At 29.4% G+C, this 24207-nt stretch overlaps 1 protein-coding gene across 2 annotated transcripts in view; it reads left to right on the top strand.

The window, feature by feature from the left end:
* Positions 1-17598: 17598 nt before the first annotated feature.
* Positions 17599-24207, top strand: part of LOC114121389 (insulin-like peptide receptor) — a 46536-nt gene continuing 39927 nt past the window's right edge. Inside the window, exon 1 of one of the 2 annotated variants that reach the window (XM_050202221.1) lies at positions 17599-18185. The gene's annotated coding sequence lies outside the window, so the exon portion shown is untranslated. Of the gene's footprint in view, positions 18186-21359; positions 21503-24207 lie in introns of those variants that run through there. The other variant, XM_050202222.1, reaches the window with a different exon arrangement.

The following is a 24207-nucleotide window of genomic DNA, read 5'->3' as shown; positions in this document are numbered from 1 at the left end:
ACAGTTTTTAATCTACTAAAAGTTTCTTGTAAAAAAACTACCTACCTGCAATTTTTGATAAATATTTAAATAAAATGTTATAAGTAAATAAAATAAAAAAATACCTTTATTACTCTAAACAAAGGTTTTTAATTTTTTCTTTCCGGTTGTACTCATATTTTATTTTGTTATAAATATTTGTATTCCATTTGTAATTTAACTGTTATCTACCTTAAACTTAACAATATTAATTTAGGTTTCCTTTAAATATTATGGCAATACTCATACTATACAATAATTACTCTTATACTTACAACCTTTAAATTTTTAAGATTCCGCGTTTATAATAATTATTAATAGAAGTTTCATATTAAAAATGATTTGATAGACTACTTAGCGTCCATAATAGTGTAATAGCTTATTTTTTTATACTTATATAGTCTTATAATATGACTATAATATTAATACGTAAAGGCTATGTACAAGTTGTCTACTTATCGTTTATGCCTAATGACTGTTATGATTGCTCGACTAATAATTAATAAGTAATAACCATGTTTCAGCCATTGAAACAATCACTGGGTTGTGTATTTGTGTTACATAATAGATGAGGCGTATCTATCAATCGCCTGCATTTTTATTGGTGTAAAAATAAAATACACTCACGTAACAAATTTATAATTAAAAATCATAACCCATATAATATTGATTTATGAATTATGATGTGTCAAAGTCAAAGGTGGGACGATCAGAACGCCATTCATTCCATTAGTTCAAGTTGTAATTTATATCTCGAACACGATTACCTATAAAGGTATACATATTATTATATGTGTCCCTTAAAAAATATATATAATATATATATTGTACCTCATTTTTTAATATATTAGTAATAATAATTTTTACATTACAAAAACATCAAGGCTCTATTTTACGTACGAAAAAATAACTTGTAAATTAGGTAAATTATTTTTGAACCAACATGAAATGTTTAATGGATGATATCAGGTATGATTGACAAGTCTCAAGTCATTGACTTAGTCAAAGATCAGACTAGACACGATATCGGCCGAATATAATTCGGACATCTGCAGAATTATCGGGTTTTTTCCGGCCGACGAAATGGTCAGACTACAATAGGATTTAGGTTGAGTTCACCTATGTATTTTGTGATGATACATTGCCGATTCGGTCGGAAAAAACAAAATATTATTTTGTTTTCGTCCGGCATCGGTAGTTTACGGCCGTATTTACTAGCTCTTGTCACTGCTCCAGCACCCCAAGGTATGGATTTTTACACAAAAATTTCATAAGATTATATAACCGTTCTAATATAACGAAATGTAACTACAAAAACTGTTTTTGTAACTTACAAGGAAGTTTAAAATTTCAAACTTTAATTTCCGGGTGTTGGCGTGATGTCACTCCAGCACACAGGTACCCTTCAAAATAATGGGTGTAGTATACCGTCCATACCCTTTAATAACATACAAGTATACAAATAATTTTAAATTACATAGTAATATCATATAGCCATATAGGTGACATTAATAAAGTAAAATTAAACATGTCGTATTGATTATTATCGTATTTTTTAAATATTTTAATACTTTATATTATATATTATTGTAGGCCAATCATTTCTGAATTAATCAAATTTTAAATTATTCATTTCCCTTTAATATTGACCCAAATGTAAGATGTCACATTGTCATATGTAATTAATTTTTTTATAAATTATGAGTAAGTATATATATATATATACCTATATATATAGGTCTTTATATTAAAATAATAATGAAAATGAAATAACCTTAATGAATAATATTATTGGACACCTACGATTATTCTAAAATGTTTTAAATAGAATAAAAAAGTAAACAATTGACCTCAATTAATTAAACAGAATTAAATATATGATAGAGTCAATAAATGTTCGAATAATCGATGGAAATATTTGAATTACATTTTCATATATATATTTAAAAAACAAATAAATAAAATAAAGTGTTAATAATTAATTCACTTATGGAAAATTAAAATACAGTAAGTCAGTAAGAGCTTAATTAAAACTACGAGTATAATAGGATATGATGTATAGGCGTTATTTCTATTGATACTTAGGTACTTAACCAAATAAGTAATAATACTAAGTATTAACTAATACCAATATGTAAATAACAAATAAAACTCAACTTTTAAAATTTCAAATATTAGAATTTTATCAAAATATTTAATATAGAAATGTTTTTAGGTAATTATTTTTTAATGTACCTACCCAAAAAAATACGTTTTTAAAAACTTAAAAATAAAATTAAAAAAAAGATATGGTGTCCCTACCGCTTAAGCACATCAAGTTTGAAGTTTAGAAGGGGACATGAAGTGCTATTATTCAACAATTTTTCACTCACAACAATCAAATCATTTATAACATTTTATACATTGTTATCACATTTACTTATTCTAGTATTCTACATTGTATAGAATCTGTTTTTCAACAATAAATATTTTATATTGTTACTATTGATAGATATTAATGCATTATATAGATTATAGACTATAGTCTGCAGTATATTCTAATACCAGGGGTGTCCAATATTAGTATGTTTGAGAGCCACAATTAATTCAAAATTCAAAATAATTTTTAATACATTTTTATAAATGTATACCAAAAAACTTTAAAATTATTTTAATATAGTAAGTAAATTTTGATTTTTTAAATAAGAGGTGAGCAACATTTGACTATGGCGTGATTCGAAAGTTAGCTACCCCTATAGTCTTTACTGATTACACTATAAATGTATTGATAATAAATAAAGCATTTCTTCAATAAGAAAAAAAAATGATATAGTAAATGTAAATGACTGGATTTTAAACAAGAACAATATAATATTGTTTCTATTGTTAGTATACAATTAGTGCATATAACTGTAGTTTCTTGTTTTTTTGTTTACCATATTATTATTTAAGTGTAGGTATGTTCAATACGTCATACATTTACAATTTTAAGTAAAATTATTTTACTTTATTGTATTTTACTTAAATTTAAATAATTGAATATGAAATATTATCTAGGGTTAAAAAAAAAACAAAAAAAAATAAATATTTTAAGCTATTCATAACTCTGTTTACATTCTGTTTAAACAAAACTAACTGAATATTGGACTATCAACTACGATACTATCATAAGTAAATAATTTTACAAGCAAGAATGTAATAAAAAAAATCTTTTTAAGATATGTATTATTGTATAGTGTATATATATAATATATATATTTTATTTATTTGAACTAAAAAGTAAAGAGTACCTATATTAAATATTAACTATTACGTATTATTTTATTTATTGGAGTATTTAAGACATTTTAGTTTATCTAACCAGAACTTAATATATTTCACCTATATTAAAGTATTTAGGTGCCTATATTATTTTGTATAAAGGTATGTTATTGAAAATATAGGAGTACCTACATGTATTTAAAAGCAAAAATATTTAAAAATATTATTGTACAGTGTCTAAAAATAATATTTTGCTTATTACTTTCTGTTTTATTTCTGTATTAATCAATATTAATGATTTATATAAACTAGATAGTGTTACCTCCATCAAGCTTATCGCTTATACAATATTACTTCATTTTTCCCCCCTAAAATTTGTGTAAAACCGTAAACATCACAGAGTGGCAAGCGGTGGGTGTAGGCAAAAATTATCATTTATCATTGATTGTTTTCGAAAATTGAATTCCAATTTAGTGTGCATTATAAATTTGTCTAGTGTTCCAATTGTTCAATCTCTCTACTTCTTAATAATTTAAAAGGTTTATTTTAGTTTTATAATAAGCATCAAATTTATTTTTATAATAAATAATCCAATTATTTTTATGTACTGAAATAAAAAAATAAAGGTTACTTATATAATATATTTATTTTAATTTTATTTAAAATTTTCAATATCTGTATTATAGTATATATTAAATACATTCAATAAGCAAAATGTATGTGTTAAGAAAATAATGGCACAATGAGCTTGAGTGAGAGAATTACCCGCATTAATATTATTGAATTTTAAGTTTTATAGTATGTAAGGTAAGTCAACTACATTTAACAATTGTGTTTCAATAATTGTGAAGAACTCTACTTTATGTGGACCCTGGGAGCCACACAATCCTAAATCTAACTCTGATTATTTTTATGTATTTTTTTTTTAAATACGATTTATACTTACTATAATAGAATTGAAACATTTTTTTGATTTTCAAAATGAAGGAAATACATATTAAAAAGACCCCCTAAATTATTTGCATGGACCCCGTAATTTGTAACGCCGGCTCTGGGACTTACTAACACATACAGTTAATAAAGTCCTCTTAACATTTGGAGAGAATATAGTTGTAGTACCTTGTAGGTAATATAAAACTATGGTCAACCAATTCGTGTACACCCAAGGGGGATGGGTCTTTGGAGTCCCCAAAATATATTTTTATATTATACAGTATATAGTTTTGTCACAAATAAAATATTGCATTGATGAATAATTTTTTTTTTTTTGAAAATAAAATAATTATTAAAATTATTAGTAACTTTTTAGTTGTGTGTAAGGAACGTAAAAAAATCGTAAGCCCTTCCTCTCCCATAAGACCTTAATCAGAACAAAACTCCTGAGTACGAGACTGTCGTCGATAAGTTCATACACACAATATGACCATTAACAGCAGTTAACTTCAACGAATAATCTATAAATTTAATGAGCTATTCATATAATCTTGTTTATTTTGTTTTGAAAAAATGTACACATAAATAGTTTATCATTCGTCATTTAATATTAATCAAAACTACAATACCTACGCTTTTTCAGTTTAGGAAAATACATTACATTAGGTATACGTATTATTCTTTATCCTTCTCTAAATTTTCTATAAAATTAAAAATGGCAAATGCAATAATTTATTAGTGATTTACACTAGCTTATGTTTGGGGACAGCAATTTTTGTGTTCCTCAAGTATACAATTTTGGATACTCCTGGCATAGACATAGATTATATAGTTTGATTGTGAAAATTGTTCATAACTTATCCATGTTTATATTATAATGACACGATGAAACATAAATAAATAATGATTAATTGTAATGGTTAAGTCAATAAGTAAAATAAAATTTATTTTAAAATATTATTATAAAATATTGAATGGTACTTAATGTCAAATATTTAGTTATTGGAAAAAAAGGTATAAAATTAAAATTCTAAATTAGGTGTTAAGTTAATTAGTTTTTTTAATTGATCTAAGTCATAAACAAATATGTAACTATACTTAAAAAAAGATATTAGGTCAATTAATTAGAGTCTAGAATACATAATATTATAATAATGTATTTATGTATAAGTAGATATATTAAATCTTATTTATGTTATTTTGATTCCTTGTGCGGGCATTAATTATAAGAGTATATATAAGTACATATCAGGGATGGCTATCTAGAATTAAGAGCTAATAATAAAAAAGTTTCACGAATATCGATTGACTGAGTACTCGTATACTCAGGAAAATTTATTACACATAATTGCTCCAATTATTGTTGAAGATTAAAAACTAAATGTACCTAATATAGTTATATAAAATGTAAAATGTAAAATGAGATAGTATAGTATCAATACATTGTAAAATAATGATGTTGGATTATATTTTATTTTATTAAGAGCATTCTAATTTAATTGTTACATTTTCAAATAGCTAATACATATCGTTTGATAATATCATAAAAGGTTTTGCGTTTTACAAGAATAAAGCACAACAATGTCTTATTCGGTGCCCTAAAATCAACAGTTATATATTTGAAAATGTCGTTATTATTATTAAAATAAATATATATAATCCAATATCATTGTATGAATAAGGCGTGACTGCGCGTGTACCAGTGTACCACACTTAGATATTTTTGATATTTATAAACAACTTGATATTGTTGCATACCTAAACCAATTTTTAGAGAAGAGGTTGAAGCCGTTGGAAGATAAATTCGATAAACCCTATTTCTGTTGGTATATATTATTGTGTACATTATAATATACATAATATAGAATATTAATATTGAGAAATACAGCCATAGATACGGGAAATGAGGAAAACTCCCTTTTCCTCCTTTCTCATCTGAGGACACCCTCAGATCAGCGGTATTGTTATAATATTATGTCTATACTTATATTGTATTTGTATATATTATATTATATAAATGTGAAATCTATTATTTTGATGTTATAAAATGCTAAAGAGAAAATCCAATATTAGCCGCTATAATACACGAAGGGCAAAAAGATTTCGTTTTCGTATATAGAAAATGAAACTAGTGTCAATAGGGAAATAGGGAAATCCGTTATACTGGTGAATAAATTCGTCAACAAAAACGTTGAATATATTTTGCATTACAGCAGCAAACAGAAAGAATTCTTTCTGTTAAAAAGAGAATAATAATGCTCAACGAAAAATCTTTAGATCTTAATTAACCACATTCTCCTTGGTGGCCTATGAAATTCCCACATTTAAGTATTAGTATAGTATACGACCCCTTCAATTGATTGTTCAAACGATGATCATCTTTCTATTGCCAATATGAGTGAAATTTGTTGGTAATAACAGGAAATGAACCTCAATAACCTCATGAAGCACCCGGGTTTTTCTGTCTTGGAAAAAAAGTTATGTTTGACGAAATTGCTGAGTAGCTAGAATTATTAAAAAGTCTCCTCAGTCGTGGCACTTATCGTCATTCTTCTTCTAAGTTTTCCTCGATAATATTCTGAAGTGTAACAATGGTTTTAAAATGATGTCATTTGGTGCAACGGAGATAAGACACGGACATTGTAAGCCTTAATTCAAAAATCAAGTTCACCTATATCATGCATGTTGATTTATTATTACTAATCACCGATGTAGAACAAAACGTTTTACAAATATATTTATAAAAAAATCAAATTTTAAAATCAAATGCTTATATAAACACAATATTATTATGTTTACTTTTATGATTCTCGACATCTTAATCCTGCAGAACATGCTGCAGTGTTTGATGTAAACAAAAAATAAACTACAAATTAGAATGATATTTAAAATTCATGTCGAATTTTATACATAAATACATGATGAATAGGTATTCAGTTTTATTGTGTTAACATAAAAATATATGTGGCAAATTATAAAAGTAATCAATATAATTGTGTTCATAAGGGTCTGTATTATATATTTCAACTGAAGCAAAACAGAAAATTATAGAAAGATAGATTAATTTCAATCTGGGCGGAGTCCAGTTGTACTGCAGTTTGTACATAATTAATAGGTATCGTAGAAATTCGTACCGGCTAATATTTGTCTTGATTAATAATATGTTTTTTGTTTATACAATGTCCGTGAAGCTGACTCCCCACTTTAACCTAGACATTTAAAACGCGTACAAAAAAATTGTATCTATTTGCTAGAATTTGCATGCCTTTGGTTTATCCAGAATTTTTTTTCTTCCTTTACCATATTGTCTAAAACTTTTACTTTGACATAGGTATTATACAAATGTAATGCTATCATAGCTATCTAATAGAATAATAATATGAAAGAAGTCTTATTTTAATTTTATACAGTTATGATGTTTTTGAAAAAAATATTTAACTTTATACTCGTATTTAAGGTTTTTTTTTTTAAATTAATATGAATATAAAATATGTTATACAGGACATTTAAATATTTTTCTTTTTTAGGATATGGGTCTTTTAAATTCTAAAGAATACACTGAAAATATATACAATATTCTATTATTTTACGTACGTGAAATTGGCACTGTAAACTTTATAGTTGTAAAACGTTTTACATAGGTTCCAACAAATTCCAACAAATATCCAACCATCTACAACCATGTCGTATGAATATAGTTAGAAAAATTTAATTGTTCTTTTTGGAATACGTAATGCCGGGCATGTAGTTAGCACTACAAACTTTGAGATTGAATAGTTTTTAAAATAGTTTCCAACAAATTCCAACAACGTCCAACAAGTCCGAGAAAAGTTTGTTGGAATGGTTTTAGATTGTTGTGCTAACTTTATAGTGCCAGTTTCGCGTACGTTATTATTTTCATTGTAAAATGATGTAAAATAATTTTTATTGCATGTAAAATTTACATTTCAAAAGTTCTAAGTTTCTATATTTTGGTAGTTATCAAATTCTATGAAACTCAAAATTTTATTTGCAACTCACTTTTCACACTATGCCCAGCCTAACTTTATCTGATTGACTTTGGATCAACTTCAATACTTCAACTACTAAAATTTGATTTTTCATTTGAATGATGATACATTTAATGTAATATCGAGATGTAATATTTTTTACTATTGTTTATGCGTTTTTTGATGATTATTGATCTTAAATTATGTTTATTGACATATTTTGTTTGATGGTCAATATTCGATTTTTTTTTGATTATTTTCAATATCAGTCAGTATCTGCTGCCTTTTTCATTCCATCTTTCGAACCATCCGATTTTCTTCGATCAAATCACCGTTTTAAATTTAAAAGGTTAAATTTAATAATTAGTTATTTTGTTATAATATTTTACCTAATACTTATTGATAATATAATGTTATTTACCCATGTATTTCCTTATTATTAAAAATTAAATGTTTATTGCTTTTCAGAATCTTTTATACTTCATTATTTCATTACATAACTTACATAGAACTCAGTAGAATTTTTAAATCTAGAATTCCTATTTTTAAATAGGAAACATATACCTAACTTAGGTACCTATCTATAAAAATATATTTTTTCCCAAAATTTTAATACATTTTGTTCGTCATTGTCCATTAACGTTCTTGTTACCTTTTATACTGCCACTATGATAATATTAAAATACCTAAACTTAGTGCTTGATGACTGCTTCAAGCACTGATCAGTGAATATTAAGCATGGCAACTGGCAATGAATTATTTAGTATTAAAAGCAAAGCTGACAAATTAATGAGCTTTAATAGTTTATTACATGAGTATAATATTATAAAAAACATTAAAACATTAGTATTTTAAACTTCTCTATTACATGTTTAAAAAATGTATTATACATGTAAAAGAAAAATGTATTTAAAATAATTATTTGCGAATGTTTTAAAATGTTATAAAAAAATATTAAAAAAAATATTGCCAACATTACTTTGCTAAAAATGTCCTGACCGTGTAATGAAAACTATTTCAAAACATTTTCGTTTCTTGAAATACGTTTTGAAAATATATAAAAAATATTGATTTGCTGTATAGGAAGTCACCGTCTGTTATAATGCCTATAGTGCGTTTTTTATAAATCTAATAATCGTGGTAATAATAGTCTGTTACAATGCGATGATAGCGATCACGAATCTCGATCTTGAATCGCTCTCTTTTGGAATTTTTAAATTGTTGAAGGTTTTTTGCGTCATTTCATGTTCACTCTATAGATTGTTGTCACAGTCTGTTATTTAGCAAGGGATTTATGCAACTGTACTTTTATCAAAATATTAAATGCTATTGCATATAGCAAAATATCATTAAATAGAAATGTAATGATTTTTAATGCATTTGAAAATATTCAAAGTATAGATTTCTATTAAAAAAATCAATTTTTCGGTAATATAGATTCAAGTAGACACGTAGATATGTAAAAACGTTTTTTTAAAAAGAAAACTGAACGAGATAATTATTTGTGCCTACGCTTTATCAATAATCACTGTATAATAAGCATTAATATAAAATATGTACAATTATTTCATATACTTGTTACGCACTTATATCTTATTTATTGTATTATTGTACATTAAATATAATAGGTAGGTATACTGATATATTATTTTAAGTATATGTATAAATACTATACCAATCATATTTTAATTTTAATGTACGTGAGATTGGTATCAAAAATTAAAAATACGTGACAGTATTGAATATTCATTCATGTATAATGTTACCTATATATTTTGTACACATTTTCAAGGTTTCTGTAAATATTTACCTAGACAATAAATGTACTGGTGTTGGTATATTTTATCCTCATTCAACTTCTGGATTTGAATGTTCAATTGAACAATAAAAATACACTCCACTGACCACTATCTATTGTCCCCACTACCGATAATAACCACGTTTTATTACCTAACATAACTTTACACAAGTTTTTTAAACATAATAGATAAAATAAAATGTTTTAATAACACGTACGTCCACAAACTATTTATATATTTATATTATGTTTCATAATTTTACAAGTTAAGTGCTACACTGCTACTATATAATGGGTGGCTTCTTATTCATGTAACTTCATTAATATTATATCTATAGCTTTATCTCACATATACTTTTATTGTGCTTAATTGTATAGATTGTATACCTATTTTTTATATACATAAAACAAATGTTCCATTACCTATATAGATTCTGAATGGAGCAATAAATATATTAGATTTACATAGATACGTGTTTTCTTTTTTATGAAAACAAGTCTTCAATATTCAATATCGTTAATTTTTAGTCAAAAGTCTTGTTGTACGAAATTTTCACAAAAAATATTTAAACAAAAATAATTACAATTTTTACTTTAACGATATTGATTACTTTTTGTAATAAAATAAATAGAAATATATTGAAACTTTTTATCATTATTATGGTTATAATAATTTTTTAGAACATGATGTAATTTTCATTATATAATATATATTTAGACTAAGTTTATGCTAATTATACCATGAACAACATATTCCTCACATATACCTATAATATAGGTCAACGATTTTGGACTCAAATATGGTTTAAGTTTTCTTAATCATATATTGAAGTACATGTTATTGTTAAGTTTTAAAGAAACTCTGTTTTCTGAAGTGAGTTTGTAATAAATTTAAGTTGTTAGCTCTGCTAAAAGCTATATTTGTGAACTTGTAAGATCGATTTTAAAGTTTTCTATCGTTATCTAAGGTCCTAGGACCCTCAAATTATAAGTGATAGAAATCAGTTTAAAAAAGTTCAACAAAAGTTCTTAGATTTAGCCGTCTCTTTAATGAAAATTGAACATGAACGTGAATCTAAGTGTCTATAAACCAGTATTGAATAGTCGAAGTTAACAGTCTTTAACTGATAAGTGGATTATTACGAACAAGGTTTTCTTGTATGAATTAATCGATAAATCGGTTGATTGTTCTGAATATTTTTACTAGATTATTTTCAAAACTCCTTGCTTTTAATTCCGATCTCATTTTCTTTTACTATTTTGCATAACAAACTACCTCAATACCAGTAATCGGCCAATTTATAGGATAATACGTATTGTCAATCATAATCCTTTCTTTGATTATTAATTAAATTCTAAATGTAGTATTGTTTTGACTTTTGTACCTATATAATATATTCTGTTTATATTAACTTAATAACCTATATTATGCACTTTTTGTTTGTTTATTAAGTTTGATAAATTTATAACCGTTATTTATACACTATATCTTAAATGTTAGTACCTACCTACTATATATTGTTATACTTGCGTTACTTATTTTATTTGTTGTCATTTCTTGTTAGTAATTTTACTCTCGATTGTAAAATGCTATTTGGAGTAAATAAATAAATAAATAATCAATGCTTATATACTATACAACGTGCATTCAAAATTTCACACTAACACCAGACCAAGTGACTTCTCCGATTTTTTCAAAATGAAAATTTTGATTTTTGAAAGCTTTAACTCAACTGATCGTATTATAAAAGGAAGAAGATAGTAAATTTTAATGTATATAATATTTAAATATCTAAACCTAAATGGTAAATTGCCAATTGGTAACAATTTGAGTAACAAAATTACCGTAAACTATATAGGCAATTTTAAACTCAAGCTCGTAAATATAAGTACTATCTAATAATAATGAAAACTTGAATATTGCTATTCACTCGAAATATATACCTAGGTAGATACGTGATATATAATAGTTTAAACTTTAGACATCCCGATTTCTTATGGAGGACAGCATAATGGTGAATATTTTCGATTTCTGGAGCAAAATGGTTGATACTGAAAAGTACCAATCTAACTTAACCTACAATGAATACCAATAAAACCTACTACTTAAAATATTTAATAAGTACCTATTTTTAAGTTAAATTTACGATTGATGTAACTGGAAATTGTCGAATCACTTGTGTTGAATCACTATTATGCATTAATAGCTTCACATTTAAAATTTAAGTTGAGCTCACATACTGCAGATCTACATCTATTTCTATTTTCCACTCGAGTGCTCAACGTTAAATCTTTATTATATTTATAACTTATAAATGATCGCATACTTTATTTTAATATAATTTTGAAGTATTAAACTATAGTTAATTTTAGTTATATTAATACATTGGTATTGGTATTATTGTGATTTTTCATAAAATAAAAAAATAAATAAATTATTAAAAAAATAATGAACTAATTGAACTGATATTGAATTAATTTTCCAACTTTCTATTTTTTTTCTCACTAAAGTCTAAGATTTTTGCCTCGTTTGCCCCCCCCCCTTTTATTAAAATGACCCTGCAGCAATCCTATGTTTTCTCTAATATGTACGGTATACATCACCTAAACAATGTTTATTGATCAAGATATTTTTTTATTGTCATAAAAGTCTTTTGTTATGAAACCAGACCAACATGACGTATAACATAATAGAACATTAAAATATAATAAGGTATATTATTCCATTTTTTTTATTTTCAGAGTACATACTATATAGCCGTATAGCATTATGAAATGGATTGGGAGTTATCATTAATTTTTCATACAATACTTGAATAGTATTTTTGTATAATGTTGTGAGCCCTACTAACTCATGGTCACATTAATAAAATTAACAATGTCACAATATTATACAGGTACCTATATGTAGAGTAGTTATTGAATTTTTTTCACCAATTCGAACCCCCTGTCATTATTACTTTTTTTTCATGAATAATGACGAATATTTACTATAAAAATAGCGATAAATAATAAATATACAAATGTATAATACTTATATATAGGTACGTCATAGACAAGTATTACATACAGCTGTATTCCTGTATGGGCGTATGGCTGTATCAGGAACACACAATACAATAATATAGTTCTGAAAGAATGACAATTAGGTGCTACACTTGGACTATAAATTATAATTATTGATTATTATACTATTAATGTCTAGAATTTAAGATAACTCTTTTATAGTTTATTATTTTTTTCTGCGCATGTTAATGTTTGACACTAAATAAACCCCGGGAGTCATCTGACAAAATATATGTTTTTCTGTAAATTACGTAATTAGCTGTTACAGTATAGTTACATTAATAAGTTTTCTAAAACCAGGTATCCTTCTGAGGCTCTGGCATCTATACTTTAGGCCAGTAATGCTGGTTTAGGGTTTTTATGCTATTTGATAGATGCTTTTCGATTATTACGATTACCCAAACGTAAAACGATTATCCGATAATCGCAATTCGGTTTTCTCGGAACTATACCAAAACACGGCTCGTAAACATCTTAATAGTTATTTAGTATTGAGACTTGAGTTTATGTGTGGCGTTAAACTCATTAACGATCTATTAGGATTTAGGACTTGGGGTTCCGATCAGTACAAACAAGCAATGGAGTGTACATTTACGAGTGCGCATGGGTTATATTGCCGAAACGTTTATTATATCATCTGGTGAATTGGTCGTGAACAATTGATTGCTAAAATAATTTAATGTTTGATAAAAATTATACATTATACATAGTATAGTTCATAAAATGTTTAGGTGCACAATTTTACTAATCATATAAATAACCAATACCATAATAAAATCAAACGTGCAGTTTTTTCTTTTTGTAAAAATAATTTAAAATGTAAGATGATATTAATCAATAGATTTGTTTCTGTATTACTTTCAAAAACCCTTATTTTGTTTGTGCTATTGTTGCGTGTGATCCAGGTATCTAGCACTAGAAATCTACAGACTGCCGGCAGTGGTTTTCGATCAAAACTTGTTTTTAAAAATATTCCACGGAAAAGTATAATTATGTTGCCGCATTGGTAGGGTTTTGAAAAAAAAGATTTTTTATTATTCCAAAATTGGACCGTAAAACATTATTGTATATTATCACGAGAAAAGTTAAACGTGGGTCAACTATAAACAGTGATCAATAAAGGGCATTATTCTCTATTGAAAAATTATGGATACATTCTTAAGACAGTGAATCACAGTGACAACTTTTTCAAACTCATAATAATTACTGGCGCACATACGCAAAGATAAAATAAAAATACAACATTAAACAAATGGCGGATCTCAGCACTTTTGGACCGTTAGTTCTAAGATTATTGGTGCCGTTCCATCCATATTTCATTCTGACTAGTCCGAGGAAAATATATTATTCATGAAATGAAAGAAACTTTCAGCAATTAAGAAGTATTATTTTATACTATAAAAAGAGCTCTAGAGAAATAATAGAACAAAAATACTTGATTTTACACTCCTAACATTTTATTTTATATTATTCATTTAAATTTCCATTTATAGTTTCTTGATATTGATTTTATTTTTATTTTTTTAAATACAATATATAACATAAATCATATCAATAATAAACCGTAGGTAAATCACACGTAACAATGAAAATTGATAGGTATACTGCAGGTAGAATTCAAATTACACGTAACAATGAAAACCCATAGGTAGATCACCCGTTACAAATGTTTACAATAGGTAGTATCACATTATTTTCGGCGATCCTCGTGTGCGCACAGTTGACAGTACACAATTTTTTAACTGTAAACTGACAAATCGTTTATGTACAGCCAGTGGCGTTGAGTTATTAGAATTCCATGCAAAACCAAAAAATAGACACTCGCCCACGGATCAAAGTATATGTCTAAGAAAAATTAATCTTCAGCTTCCTCCCTAAACATGTAACATGCGTAAACGTTTTTAAAGTTATGACAACCCACGGAGCTGGATTATTCGAGTTCATATATATACGATACTGAGTAATAGTGAGTAGATGCAAGAGTATAACTATTAAATTTCATTCCTAATTTAGACTAAAATTGTAACACTTGTAATTTGCAGTACCTATATAATATAATGCAAGATAACGATTCGATTTATCTTAAATATTTTGATAAAATACTCGTATTATAATTAAATCGAGTGTATAATCAAGTAACAATTTTTGCCAGTGACAATTTCGCCACATTTTAAGTTGTTTTGCATTTATACATGTCTATTTTATTAGATCGTATGATTGTAACGAGATACGAGACACGAATTATCTATAAAATAAACGAGAAGGAAAATGTGTGAAAACAATCTTACAAAGTATTTTAACACGATCGTTTTCATTTCTCTTTATATTATAAGTTTTTTTGTGTTTCGGTTGACTCTTACTATAGTTTGCAAATGTCACAAACGAGTTCTACATTGCAGGTTCATTTGAACAAGATATTAAGAACTCTCGTGTACGCAATTGAGTTATACACTTGTGCGCAAAAAGGGGTAAATGTTCGCAAACGGGTATCGCCCTTTATTTTTCGTATATGGCATATAGCCATAATAATCGTTTCATCCATAAAATCGCCTGCGATTAATCCCGTCGACAATCAATTTACTGGCGATCAATATTGTTCGCGTCCGATTCTCCGCGATCCTGGTATAATATTATAGTGGTTACTGTATAATAATTTAATTTGTGTTCCGTTCGCGATACGGCGCTAATACGACGTATAATAATATAATCCTTTCGAATAACACGTGTTCAAAACGTTTACTGTATTATATTATATGTTTTCAATCGTCAGTACGCATGGTTGGGTTTATAGTGGCGGACCGTCCATTTTGTAACACGCACACAATTCATGTTTGGCGGTCTCCACTGACTTCCGTCGGTGCTCATCGAAGTAAAATTGAGTAGTATCGAAGTATTATTATTGTGAATGTGATCATGCATCGATATAATATAGGGTTGGTAATCCGGTCTTTTCTATTAAAGTGATTCATCATTCACCGTGTGACATTTTATTTACTCATCAGCATATCAGCATAACATTATGTACGGAGATGTGGGTGGAGGGTTAGAGTCCCCTATACTGATTAACTTTTACACTTTTTAGCCCTTTTAGGTTAAAATTCAAATCATTGAATAAAAAAAGAAGCTGACGTGTGGGTCCGATGTATAAAATATTTTACAACTATAATATATATAGTATGAGGTACAAACTATATATTATAGTTAGGTTATACCTATTATATGAATATTGTGCTTTGTGGAACAATAGTGAATGATATTTATATTTATATATAAGAAAAATCAAAAACACACATTAGATCGGTTATGACCCCAAAGGCCGAAAAAGATTTAAGGATCTGGCTATATAATAAATATAGAAAAAATCTAAAAAAATAAATACCTAGGCATAAATAATAAATATCATATTATAATACGATTATCGATAACGATATTTTATAAACATTAATATAAAATCATGAGACAGGTACAATGAAATATATATATATAATAATATATAATTTACGTATATAAATGTATAGTATATTAATATACTTGTTTTTTGTTTACATTTTATTTTTAACGGTGAGGGGAGCGTTTTTATTTTTCTGTTTATTTTCAACTTTTACTTTTACGGGATTTTATCCCCGCGATCTCTAAATTATCGCGGTGCTCACGACGGCGTGCGCTGCAGGAGGGGGCTTTGTCATCACAGGTCATTTTGAATTTTGGTTTTTCGGGACTATATAATATAACATTGGTCTCTTGCGTATAACTGCGCATGCATTAAACCCTATGGCCTATAACAACGACCATATACCATTTGTTTGTTGTCGCATGGTCGTAAGACCGGACGACGAGGGGACGACCGTTATGGTATACGGTCGGTCGGCGGAAACGGCAAAACGGCTATTATAGGTATCGATTTGGCAAACACCGTTTCCGAAATATTATTCAGTTGGCGCGCTAAACACGGGTGACGCCGATCCGGACGTCCAGCGGCGGCGGCGGCGACGGCGGCGGCGACGATATGGGGAGAACAAGCCGTGTGCGCGTCGAATAATAACGAACGGAGTGATGTACGTAAATACGTTATACGGAGCGTTGGCCGTAGACGATCGTTCGATTTGATGGCCCTGTATACACTTGTGTATACTTTTTTTCGGTGTTGTTATTCCCTTAAAATCCGGTCGGACGGCCCGCCGAGCCACTGTCGAGCGCGACCGACCTTGACCCCGCGGCCGTCTTACGCATGCGCCGCGACCGGACAAAAACATTCTCCCTCTCTCAGCGGCGGCGGCGGCGACGACGACTGATCGCATCCGAGTCGGTGTTGCGGCGGCTCAGCAGCTCCTCAAGGCGCGCGCAGTCGTCGACTGCTGCTGCGGAATTTGCCGACGATAATCACGCACACACGCACACGCACCGTGCACAATATTAATGCTCTAGCTCGCTCGCGCGCGCGTTTCTAGGTTATGTTATTGTTCGTTCGTAGTGGCCCGTGTATATGTTATGGTGTGTGTGATCGCATGTTATTATTATTATTATTATTATTAATGTTTGATCGCAGCGTCGGCGGCGCGGAGGAGGAGCTGGTGGACGAGAGGAGCGGAAGGAGTGAGAGTTTCGAAAACCGACTATAGAGCCGCGGCACTCGGCGCGTTTTTCGTCCACGGCGCAGCAGATTTTCTGTGCGGTCGAACGCTGAACCATTTTTATCACCGTCGTTTTTCTCTTATCGCGCGCGTTACGCTCTCGACGACCACGGGCGGACGTGCGTAACAGTAGTACAGTGTAGTACCTGCTTTGGGTGCCTACATAATAATATTATTGATGTATTATTATTACTGTTATTGTTGCGTTTGTTTTGCCTCCGCCGCCGCCGTCGCCGTGTGCGTGTGCAGCGTATAATAATATTATAATAATATTGTTACTATCGCGTCGTCGCGAGTTCCTCCCGAGTCTCCCGAGTCCCCGCGACTTTGCCGGAAACGACGTCGCCACTGCGTGCGAACCCATTTCCACTCGAAACGCCCGCCGCCGGTAGTACGCGTTGTCGTTTTGTCGTCGCGCCTCCCAATTTGACACGTGCGTGACTCGCCGCGTCTCATCGGCTCGGCAGACGGCCAGACACTGTACGGCGCGCGCCACCCGGGACACACAAGGTAAATTATAGCAGGAGTCCGTGTGTAATACTATTATTATTATTATGTATCTCGTCGCACGCCCGCGCGCATTTATAATCGTCGCGGGGGCAGTCGCAATATTTGCTGTCGCCCGTCCGCGACGACGTACACCGCCGCCGCGCGCCGTCACAATAACGACGACGACGACGACAACAATAATATTATTATCATCAAAGTGTCGGCTTGTGGTCAGCTCTATGTCGACCGGCCGCGTAAGGGGTGGCCGCCGCACGCCGCCGTCGGAACCTGGGTCCAAGTGCCCCACAACAATAAGCCCGCCGCCGTCGAGTAATTAATGCGCTCCCGACAGCTCTGCCGAGTAATTATGTTTACACGACGCGACTTCTGTAGACTGCACAACAATATTATTATTATAATAGTGTGGCTCGGCGGCGGTCGTCACTACTGTGTACACACTAGTGTGTGTGTGTGTGTGTGTGTGTGTGTGTGTGTGTGTGTGTGTGTGTGTGTGTGTGTGAGTGTGTGTGTTGTCTAACTGTCTGGGTCTGCAACAACTGTGTTTTTCGTGTCGATTACGTAATTGATTGTTCATAATATTATAATATTATATACTTCCTCAACGGTCGTGGTAGGTCGATCGACAACAAAAAAAAAAAAAAAAAAATAAAAATATATTATTATATACACATAATAAAAACACTAATTATTATGATTGAACGAGTTCGTGTAGACGTCTCGTTGTTCGCGGTGCGTGCGCGCGTCGCTGACGTTCTCGAGAATTAATACTACAACTGTAATATAATAATATTCTCATCGACAACGCGGCCGGCCGTCGGCGGAGGGGGCTGCGGGAACGATGAAAATATTTTCATTTTTTTATTATACGACGTATAATATCATTAGACGTTAAACGGTTTTTTATTTATCTTCAAAACGGACGAGAAAAACGCTTTTAAGACGATTTTACCAGTAAAATGTGATCTAACAATGACAACCTGTTATTCAAATCGGGATCGTAAATAAGGCCGGGCGAGTTGATCCGTAATAATAAAAATAATGCGACTGCATAGTTTATACCCCAAAAGAATGCCACCGCGACGTTTTGTGTGCCGCTCACGAGTTTTCGGCTCGGTTGCGGCGTACGCACGTCCCGCGCGCGGTCCGTAAAATTCAGTCTTGTGTTCGTTATTATTGCTGATTAGCGGCTCGCCGCGTTGAAAAACGCACGTCCGTCGTTACTAAACGACGTATAATAATAATAATGTAATAATATTATTTTATCGAATTCGCTCGTCGGGCGGGTACAATGACAATATAGAGGCACAGAAATAATATCCGAATCGAAGGAAACGCCATTGATATACAATAATAACAAGACGATATCTCTCTCGAAAAACGCGTGGTTCGCTTTCGTTTTTACTGCAGTGAGAATTTTTCGTTTTGAAATAATTAAATATGGAGGACGTTTATTTTTTCAAACTACGATTGCGGCCGTGACTGCTCGAGGTTCGTGTTTGTTCGTAATGGTATAATATACGCGTATAGTGTGTACGTTAGATTAACAATAGGACAGTAAATGTCGGCGAGCGCCCTCTTATAAACGACCGACGAAAAGGTGTTATTGTCACGTGATACGACTCGGCGGGTTTTTATATTTTTTATTTACCATCGGTTTTCGTCACGAGTCACGACGACTAATTATAATGTCGGAGTAGATTATAATTAGAATATGATATCTCCAGAGTAGATTAGAATAATATTATTATCTCCGATCGCGGTTTTCGTTTTTATTTTTCCAATCGCACACTGTGAGTACGTGGTAAATGTAAATTAACCCTAACCATTTAACCGTATACGGCCTATGTAGTGTATTATGGCGCCAGCGGTATAAAGTGTATTGCACTGTCTATTGTAAAATGGTAATTTTTTCGTCTCGTTATTTGTATACGCCGGCTGCATTTCGTCACGTTTAAACTTATTCACGCTCACCGTGTGATTTGATACCACGAGATAATACTACCATGTTGATTTTACTTACACTGCATGTCTGCAGCACTTTGTATACACTAGAATACTAGATATTATACAGTTTTGGATTATGATAATAAATTCGAGTGAAACTCGTATGCCATAAATAATACGGATCAGATAAATATCAATCTCGACAAAAAAAAAAAAAAAAAGGAACTAGGAAGGTCAATTATTTTGATTGGATTTTTGATTATTTTATATTGACCTACTCTATATTATTTAAACTGATACAATACGATAAATAAACATTCGAGTACCCTATTATTGTACTCCACATATTTATTAAGTAGATACCAATGATACTAAATTTTCTGTTAGACATTAATTGTAATCACACAAATATACGATTACATACAATTATTAAATATAATGTACTGAATATGTTTTAAGTGTACTACACAGAAAACAGTAAATAAATACAATTTTTAAATCTCGATCTTCATAATACTTGTAAGATGTAATAATACGTAATTGATATTTGTACCTATATTTTGTTCATCTCTTATCTATTTAATAACTATGGCATCAATAAATTAATGGTGTTTAGTATTACCATATAGTTACCATTATTACCTACCACTGTTGACTTAATAAATATTAATTAGTAATTAATTTTATAAGGCATATTCCTAACGGTTAATACTACGGGTACCTATAGGCTGGCTATAGTGGTAAAATTATAATACGAAATAGCAATATATAAAATAAATGAGACAAATCTTGTTACATTTTACCATATTTAAATGTATTACCTCTATAGTCTTTTCATTATAAACGATTTAACTGATTAGGACGGGTTACCAAACAAATAAAACGCAATGATAAAGATTCAGTTAAAACCACGTGGTTTGAATCTTGAATGAATTTGAAATGCTAACATATTTTATCTATGATTTTTTTCTATTGAAAATTATAAGTAATAACACATGTTTGAAAAACAGATTAAATACTTTGTAGTTAATTCTGTAACAATTAAATAAATATAAATGTGGTAAATAATCCGATAAAACATTATCAATCTGTTTACCATAATGAGACAAATGGAGATACTCAGATACAGATGACTAAGGGGTTTGTGACGTTAGTGTATAAATAAACACACAAAAAAAAAACAGTTCAACATGTATCTATTACTTTGATTCAAAACGGTTCGATGATACTGCAAAGTACTGACAGTCATCGCCTGTCAGTCGTATCATAACAATAAATAGTAATATCCAATAACCGCAATATTGCAACACAATCGCTGGTTATATTTTTTGCACATTGCACATCGTTTGTTTACCTACCTACGTCAAAGTATCGTAAGTACCTGTTAACTTTAAATCGTCTACGCATTATTCAATCAAACTGTATAAAGGCTATAATATAATAATATTGAAAAGTACATGTTTTGTATTTATTATTTATATAATGTCATATTGACTTAAAATAATTTTTTCTATTTTTTTATTTATATACAAATACCTTCAATTGCTGTGGTTATTAGTGTTTCTAACAAATATAGTACTTATTATTATGTTATATATTCAAACAAAATTATAATATAATACACAGTGTCATTTTTATTATACTTGTATGTGATTAAAAATGTATACATACCTATGTATTAGATTTTTCGGAATAATTAGGTTTCTTTGGGAAATTATAGAAGGATCTACGTCTTTTCTGGGTCGGATGATAATATTTCACATTGATTTTAAAGGAAGCATCAGTGACACGGTGTATCTCTGAAGTACCCCGTCGAAGGCATTCATAGTTAACAGATGTTTGACTGTAATTTATTGTAGTGTTGTGTGCGATGCATTTGCATTATTATTCTTTATTGTGTATTTGTGTCCCTTATGTGTGGCCAATTCTTAGTTTACATGACTGCAGTGAATTGTAGTTTACCCAAGGGAGGGTGGTTGATTTTATTTCTCTGAGCCTATTGTTTTCTTCTAGTATTCACTTTTGTTGGTATATTTGACGTATGTTTTGATGTATAAGATGTTTTGTATCAAGATAATAATATGTTGTAGTATACGTATTTCATAATAATGTTGGTTCATTAATCGCGTTTTTTGCTATTTCATCTCAAGTAATATTATTGTGCCTTTTTGTTGTAATTTTTTGTGTTAAATAATGTATTAAGTTAATAGCTGTATCCTTTTCTTCTTTTTTTTTGATGTTTTAAGTTATTGAGGACACTGCGTGAATCCGTGTGTATGATTGTACATTGTTCTCTGTATAGACGCAGTGTGGCACTTCTGTGGCTTTCAATAGTGCAAGATATTATTCTGATGTATAAATAATTGAGTTGTATTTTGGAATAGATTAGATGTTTAAATGTTAGGTTGGATTATTGAGGTTGTAGTTCATTCTTTACTTTATTTTTTTAAGCACCAACATTTTCCAAAAGTAATGGTAGGTTGCTTTTTAGATAGAAAATTGTTTTGTGTTAATTTTTATATGTTTAATTTTTTAAGCAGAATAGGTTTAAGTAAATACTACAAAGAATATTCAATCGGGATTCTTCAAATTTTCCGTTTAGTTAAGTAGATTTAAAAAGCTTTTAATATTAAATTAGTTTTTCCCTAGTTGAACTTGAAAATTCAATAATCATTATAATGTCTACAAATAAATAAATAAATTAGATTATTCAATTTAATTTTAAATAATTGTCATAATTGTAATACATACAGGTCTATACATACTGCGATAAACTATTGGGTTAGTCGAGGTTATACGAGTAACTCGTATACTTAAGTTGCTTAGTCTTGTAATGTACATAAATATATACCTATATATTTTTTTTTAAATACCTACCTACTCAATATTTGAAAATTGAATATTATGATCGTCAAATTTTAATTTAACTTGGCTTTAGTGCAGTGTTTTGGTTGGTGAAATAGCCAACTATTCTAATCAAAAAAGTTTGTGTATCTAATTTTTTCACTGTAATTTGAAATATGGCACCTAAACATCATATCAATAACCAGAATATAAATAAATAAATTGGATTTTATGTAACCATTGGTTTTTATTGACGGAATTGTAAACATGGACCTCATTGATAAGAAAAGTCAGCCATTTTCTAGGCTTCAATATATAATTTTGTGGCATAGGTGCAACTTTTTAATATTTTTTTTTTATGGGAGCGGGGAGGGGCTATAGCCTTCATATTTTTTTAATTAATCGATTTATATGGACAGCGTTTACCTTGTATTCTTCTATTAAGTTATAAATTTACAAAAGGCTTGTAATAAGTATATACTGATATATTAATATTTATACATAAATATATTTACAACATTGAAACAAAAATACTAGGTATTAGATGTATACTTACCATATATATAGCATATAAAGTAAAAGTAAAAATAATCAGATTTATAAATTTTTTTTTTATCTTTTATTAACAAACAACAGTTGTTGTAGTAGTATGAATAAAAAAAAAAATCACGTGTTATTGACAACAGTATTCATTTTCTTTGTTATTATTATTACTACTTTTTGTTTTTGATAACCTTTACACCGAAAATAATAATATTTTTAATTTGTTTTTGATAGTTTTTATTTTTCGGATTAAATTAATTTATACACTGCAGAATAAAATTATAAACTAATGAATTAATGACCACGTAGTGTAGGTAACATTTATGGTACTGACATCTTACACTAATCTAATTGGTTCTAACTTTCTAATTAATATTTAAAAGCGGATAAGTTGATAAAATGGTGCCCTGGGTTATAAAAATATGTTTTGAAATAATTATTTTCTATAAATAAACATATCATATTATCGCGGGTTAGGAAAAAAAAATATAAAAAAAAAAAAAATCTAAACTTAAATCGCGTGAATAATGTTAATAATATACGAGTGATGTAATTATATATGAGTAACGAAATTAATTAGACATGTTCACTCCTTCAGAGTAGGTATAGACCATAATATTTTTCTATAAAAATTAGTATTCGTAATTGAATACGTCCGGAATATTAGAGAGCAAAAAGTAATAATTATAAT

The sequence above is a fragment of the Aphis gossypii genome, chromosome 2 (genome assembly GCF_020184175.1).
Source record: "Aphis gossypii isolate Hap1 chromosome 2, ASM2018417v2, whole genome shotgun sequence".
NCBI classification, from domain to species: Eukaryota; Metazoa; Arthropoda; class Insecta; order Hemiptera; family Aphididae; genus Aphis; species Aphis gossypii.
Note: the sequence above shows the minus strand (reverse complement) of the source record. Positions and strands in the feature narration are given on the sequence as shown.